At 43.5% G+C, this 7,066-nt stretch overlaps 1 pseudogene; it reads left to right on the top strand.

Annotated features, from left to right (window-relative positions):
* Positions 1–3,502: 3,502 nt before the first annotated feature.
* Positions 3,503–4,901, top strand: LOC118000636 (annotated as a pseudogene).
* The last annotated feature ends 2,165 nt before the right edge of the window (positions 4,902–7,066 follow it).

Genomic DNA, 7,066 nt, shown 5'->3' with positions numbered 1-7,066 from the left:
TGGTTAAGCAACTGCCTTCGGCTCAGGTCATGATCCTGGAGTCCCGGGATCGAGTCCCACATCGGGCTCCCTGCTCGGCAGGGAGTCTGCTTCTCCCTCTGACCCTCCCCCCTCTCATGCTCTCTCTCTCTCATTCTCTCCCTCAAAAAAAAAAAAAAAAAAAAAGATGTTATTTAACATAACCTGATGTTATCGGATCAGAATTACAAAATCAGGTAAGAATTAAGCAGGATTGAGGACGGGGAAAGTGAGAAAATGGACGTGAGATGGGTGATTTTGAGCTGCTATTTAGAACAGTAAATAATTGAAATAAGTGAAGCCAGAATGCAGATTATACTCTAAAAGAAGAAGGAACATCAGGATGAGGTGAGTGTTTTCAGTAAGAGCCAGGAAATATCATAGGACTTGGAGTCTGTCAAACCTGGGCTCACATCCTAGCTGTGTGATCATGGATAATATACTTTACCTCTCTGAACCTTAGACTTCCAGTACAATTACATTTGGGGGCTCTGAGTTAACCAAAGCTTATTAAGTTGCCGTTTTTGAAAAAGGAAATCGGTAAAGTCTGCCTTGTATGGTTGTTGTGAAAATGAAAAGGGAGTGTATGGAGAATACCCACTGTGTGCCTGGCGCACAGCAGGTACTCACACATTGGAAGGTAGGTACTATTACTGCTAGGGAGAGAGAAGGGAGTGTGATTTGAGGCAGAGACTCAGAACGTCTTCAATCTCAGTTAAAGTCAGCTTGGACTTGATTATCTATAACTTCAATTTGAACAGTTCTCTGCACTGCAAAGTATAGTTGTGGCCAGATCTCCTGTTCACGAGGCACAGGAAGGAACAGTCAACTGTAGTTGAGCCAGACGCTATTAAACCACTGACCTTGAAACAAAGGCCAAGGTGACATTTGCCCTGCCCCTCTCAGATCTGCTTGCTCTCCCATTTCCCTGTTTCTGCTACTAGGGCCACCCCTGTAGCATTCATTCGTGGCAACCCCCTCCCTTTTCCCCCTCCCTGCCACTGTGACCAGTTAATTCTCTCTCCGTTGGGTTCTGCACATCCCCTCTTATTGTCCACTGCCCTGGCTCCGGTCTCCTCATCCTGTTCTTGGGCTCTGAATGGCTCTCCTTTCTACCGAGTCTTTCTCTGTCAAAAGATAAACTGAGGGCATATTAAACATGTTAAGAGTTTATTTGAACACACATCAATTTGAATCAGGCAGCCACCACACTCAGAGGGGTTAGGAGTGTTCCCCGCCCCCCGACAGGAGCCAAGGGAGACTTTTATAGGGAAAAGGCAGAAGAAGGAAATCATTGATTGGTTATAATCTAAAGCCTATTTGGCTGTTTGTGATTGGTTGTCCTTAGCGTTTTGATTTCATGACCTTGAAGCATTTACAGGCTTAGATCTTGGTTTGCTTATGTAGACCAGCCACCAAGGCATTAGAGCCCACCTCAGTCTAATAGCCTCCTTGTTTAATTAATTTTACACCTCCAACAGCCTTCTACATTGCTTAGTACCTGGCAATTTTTCATGAAAAAACTGTTCTAAAAATAAGCTTGTGTTTACTGTGATGTACAGAATGAAGTGAAAGCTCTAGTAGATTTAAGACTCTCAAAATCTGTTCCTACTTACCTCTTCAACTTTTTTTTCCCAGCCTCTTCCCAAAAGTCAAGGCTCAAAGGTCCCTAAACTCGCCTGTGTGTTCCTACCTTCCTGCCTTGCTCTCCTGATTCCAGATCATTCTTTTTCCACCCTGGCTCTGTTCACCTACCTGTTGCCTATCTCTTAAGGCTGTATGCTTTTCCTTTGCCTCCCCAAAATGCTTCCATAGAACAGTAAATCCAGCCCAGAGCAATTCCTTCCTTCCCTAAATCCTCAGCATGTACCTTCTACGACAGAAGCTCCCCCATTTTCTTGCGATGTTAATAGATGTTACACAAATACATGTTCCATGTTGAAATAAATGGGGAACTCTGGGCAGAGTGCAGATTATAGATGTGCAGATTATATTGCAGAAGATGTGCAGATTATATTGTGGCGGGATCCTTTAATATGCTCGTATGCATGGAGAACCTCCAAGGAAAGGACCGAATATGAGTGTTTCCCCAACTTAATTGGTCTCAGAACACTTTTCACAGAGCATCTCATAGGACTAGTATTCTCAGAAAAGTTATCTGCCTTATTCATGTAGCACTTAGCATGTGCCAAATTACGTCTTTATCTCTGCATTTCATTTTGCCTTCCCTGAAGCATAGAAGAAACTCGAGGGCAAGAATAAAATCCTAGCCGTATACCCAGGAAATGCTCTATAAATGTATGGATAGAAAAAAAGCACAGTCTACCCCTGCGTTTCAGGCCACCACAGCTGGTCATGCGGACTGAGAACATCACGACATTAGGGGGCAACATTTGCCTATATTACAGTGAGAGTTGCACATCCCCAGACAGTGCACCCCCTGGGCGAATACAGCCAGGGGCCCCTGTCTTCCAGCCCGTGTGCCCAAGAGTGCTGTCGTGCTTTCTTTACACACCCCAGAACATGCAGATCTTCCCATGCTCTTAAATATTCCATTCACACAAAACCGTTGGTGAGTACCATGTATTTCACTGAGGATTTTAGGGGAGAGATGGCAGAGGGAGTTTGCACCACACACCTGCAGAACACATTTAAAAAATTACCAGTAGACATTTCTAATTTTCCAAAGACACTAGTTAGCTCTGCCACAGCTACGGACATGTTCCACCCTCTGTCCTTCCCCCTAGAGGCACACTGACTTTCCTTCCTTTTTTAAATTTTGATTTCTCTGAACCACTGTGACAAAGCACAGAAGGAGGAAGTAAATACCCTCAGGCTGCCCTGGAAAGTATTACGTCAAAGAACCCCTGGTGTTTGAGGGCTTTCAGGGATGAAGTGGGAATGTCAGCAAAACACACCAACACAAATCATATTTAATAGCTCAATTATAAATAGCTACACATGTCAATTGGCTCATCACAATGGGATAAGGTCTATACCATGTGATATAAACGATTTCTGTGCTGAACTGGTAAATACTGCTGGGTCTTCAGCCCCGCCCTCTCTGAAACCTTCAGCAGCTCACAAAATGCTGAATAGCAGCATATGTGTGCTCTGAGCACCCCCAGCAGGGAAAGTGGGGTTGTGTTGGCAGAACCTTGTAAAGGGCAGCATCGAAGGTTGTCCCTTAGGGTCCGTCTTCGGGCAAGTGCGGTTTGTACGTGAGGTCAATTGGGGTTGGGAAGTGGGGGTCTACATGAGGCAGAATTAGCTGATTTCCCAGTCCCCCAGAGTCCAGAAAGCAGTCCTCTCTTACCTCCGGCTTCTTGTAACTGATCTTAAAGGCTAATGACCTTCTGGGAGGGTGAGGCCCCAGGCTAAGGAGAGCCCCTTTTCTTTTACTGAAACATTGAAGCCTAGCACAGTGGACCCACCCTTCAGCTCTGAACTACTGAGAGGCTGGGGTCTTTTGGCCATTCTTTGAAGTAGTTCTCGGTTGAACTTAGAGCTTCAAAAGAAGGGGAGGGCTATAAGTTGATTTACACCCAACTGTATGATGTTTAGCATTTGTTTCTCTGATGAAGTTACTGAATGCAAAATAGAAACGGCCAGTAAAACATACCATCTTGTTCTGGTTAAGCCCTAAGCCAGTAATTAGTGCAAATCTGGAGAAATATTTTATTAGAAACTTTAGTTACCGAGTGGCCTTGTTCTCCGCCTTTCTCTTCTCGTAGCTGAGGCAGCTCTGTTCTTGTCAGCCTACAGCCTGCAGTCTGCCTGAGACTGAGCACCATGCCTTCAATTAAGTTGCAGAGTTCCAATGGAGAGATATTTGAGGTTGATGTTGAAATTGCCAAACAGTCTGTGACTATCAAGACCATGTTGGAAGATTTGGGAATGGATTGAAGGAGATGATGACCCAGTTCCTCTACCAAATGTTAACGCAGCAATATTAAAAAAGGTCATTCAGTGGTGCACCCACCACAAGGATTACCCCCCTCCTCCCGAGGATGATGAGAACGAAGAAAAGCGGACAGATGATATCCCTGTTTGGGACCAAGAATTCCTGAAAGTTGACCAAGGAACACTTTTTGAACTTATTCTGGCTGCGAACTACTTAGACATCAAAGGTTTGCTTGATGTTGGGTGCCTGGGTTGCTCAGTCGTTAAGCGTCTGCCTTCGGCTCAGGTCATGATCCCAGGGTCCTGGGATTGAGTCCCACATCGGGCTTCCTGCTCGGCGGGAAGCCTGCTTCTCCCTCTCCCACTCCCCCTGCTTGTGTTCCTGCTCTCGCTATCTCTCTCTCTGTCAAATAAATAAATAAAATCTTTAAAAACAAAAACAAAAAAGGTTTGCTTGATGTTACATGCAAGACCATTGCCAATATGATCAAGGGGAAAACTCCTGAGGAGATCCGCCAAGACCCTCAATATCAAAAATGACTTTACTGAAGAAGAGGAAGCCCGGGTATGCAAAGAGAACCAGTGGTGTGAAGAGAAGTGAAATGTTATGCCTGACACTATAACACTGTAAGGATTGTTCCAAATACTAGTTCCACTGCTCTGTTTATAATTGTTAATATTAGACAAGCAGTAGACAAATGGCAGCAGCAAATCAGTTGTTCAAGCAGAATATTGTCCTCCTTGCATGTGTAGTTTGAGTACAGATTCCAAACTTATGGCTGAGTTTCTTCTAGAATGATCAAAAGTTTCTTTTTTCTTTGCTCTAAATAAACCTGAACTGTGGGTTCTCTGTAGAAGGTGGCATTTTGGGCTTTCCGAAACTCTCTTTGTAAAGCAATTTTTGCCTAGTTTATTGTCTAGTTAACTTTAGTTTAATGACCTTTTAAAAGTCGGCATTGTAAATAAAACAAGTTGAAAAATGTTTTCTGAAATAGAATTAACAACATATTCTCTTTATTCATGAGTTGGAAACTGGAAAAAGGCTACCTGAGGTAAATGTTTTGAGTGGGGTTATTAGGATGTCTTCCAGCTTCCTGGAGTCAAGGAGTATCACTGGTATTGATTAGCCTGTATGTAGTAGGGCTCCCTTAATTGGATGTAAGGACTTGTTATTGCATTTTTAATCCTCAGCTTTGAATATATTGGCTAGAGACTCAGTTACTACTCAATTTGTGGTTTGGGGGGGAATATAACTAGCCGGTCTGTTAGCTTTTCGATAAAAAAAGACAAATAACTCATGTGATTATGTCTTCTTATAATCATTGATCCCATGTGGGGGAAACTTCACACTACTTGCATATAAAAAATAATTTAACCTTTAACGTTAAAATGTCTGGCAAAACCTAGAAAGCATCCATCATGAATGCAAGATACTTTCAGTAAAAAGTAAGTTGCGTAGTAGGTGGTAAATGGTTTGCTTTTGTGTACTTAACTGTGTCTCTTCACTTACTATTAAATGAGTTAAGTATATGTACCATTCTGTAGCTGGAGACAGCTTGCAGGAAGTTTCTGTCCTAGCTCGCTGGAGGCTGCTGACCTAACCATTGGGTTCTAATAGGCTTGTGTCTCTTCTGATTGTCATGATCTGGTTCCCTGGAGCCAGTGCTTCAGTTCTTAACTGGTGCACGTGGCCGCACAGGACTGCGCTCATTGTTCCCAGCCTCTGCCCTACAGTAGAATGAAGTTTTCTTGGTGCTTGAGATGGCTCACAAATTGTTATGTCTTTTTCTTTCCTCCTTGTGCTCCCTTTTCTCTTGCTTTCCCATTTAGCATCATCTGTATTCACATGTAGTCCTACTGCATTCTCTTCGTGTTTCCTGTGAGCTGTTTTGGCTCAGATTATTTGCTGATAGTAGTTTGCCTTTATACTTCACTTCTCATTTGCCCTGAATCTGTATCTTGTTTAATAAAATCCCACATACTGTCAAAAAAAAAAAAAAAAAAAAAAAACTTTAGTTACCGACAGGCTGCCTCTAGGTCCTGTGCACACTCTCAGATGGCCCTCTCTTGCTCCCTCTCATGTGTCCCCATGCAGGGGAGGCCACAAAGTCATGGCAAGGCTGTCTAAAGAAGAAAGCCATCATAGAATGACAAAGCTCTCCGACTCCCTTCCACAGTGAGCCCAGATGGGCTGTTAACCTTAAAAAAATAAAACTGCTAGCTATTTTACTGGCAAAAGATGGGTTTATTTGGGAATGGCAGAGAATTGCCATCCAGAACAAGGAAGCTACAGCAAAACCCTAGGCAAAGCCACAGAACAAAGGAGAGGAAGGCTCTTTGAGAGAGCAAAGGGGGATGTTGGGAAGGCTGTTATGAACAAGAAGTCCATTGGACTAAACTGAGAGTTTGATGTACAGTGGCTTTTATGGACTGAGTTGTAACAGTCTGTCATTGGCTGAACTATTGCTGCTGCAGGAGGAAGAAAACCTTTCTTCCTCCTGCTGGCGTAGTAAAGTAGAGAACGCATGCAAAGTCCGACTCTTCCTGTTGGATTTGCAATTGATGTGAGTGATAGGATCTGCGAGCTCCTCCTTCCAGCCTCCCGACTCCATTCTAAAGGAGATTTCCCTTTATCAATTTTCACAAGCTGCAGTGTAGGCTTGGACCCACTGACAGACAAGAGTAAGGGAATATGGGGGCATATGGAATTTTCCCTTTTTTGGTAATCTTAAGAACTGTGCCTGGTTGTAAGGAGCCCATTGGTCAGTTAGGGCCTATGGCTTAATAAGCTTGTTTGCATCAGGTCAATAGCCACTGTGGACCCTTTTGCCTTGCTCAAGGTTCCATGGCTCAAGCCTAAAAGTGGCCTCTACAATTTGGTGTTTAGATGCAATTTGCTGGCCCCTTTGAAATCCTGCAATTCCTTCCAAAGATGCTGGCTGTGTCCTTAGAATGTGTTCCTGAGTGCCCTGGGTTCCGTTCCCTTTTTCTCAAATCTGTATTTGTCTCACCAGCACTGTGGGTATCTGAAGGCCCAGCATCGTACACAAGACAGCCAAAGTGATAATGTTGTTAGTAACAAATAGCATAAAATAATTTTCATTTCTGATTATGTAAGTAATGCTATATAGAAGGTACCAGAAGT

The sequence above is a fragment of the Mirounga leonina genome, unplaced genomic scaffold (genome assembly GCF_011800145.1).
Source record: "Mirounga leonina isolate KUSES-001 unplaced genomic scaffold, KU_Mleo_1.0 Mir_53, whole genome shotgun sequence".
In the NCBI taxonomy this organism is placed as follows: Eukaryota; Metazoa; Chordata; class Mammalia; order Carnivora; family Phocidae; genus Mirounga; species Mirounga leonina.
Note: the sequence above shows the minus strand (reverse complement) of the source record. Positions and strands in the feature narration are given on the sequence as shown.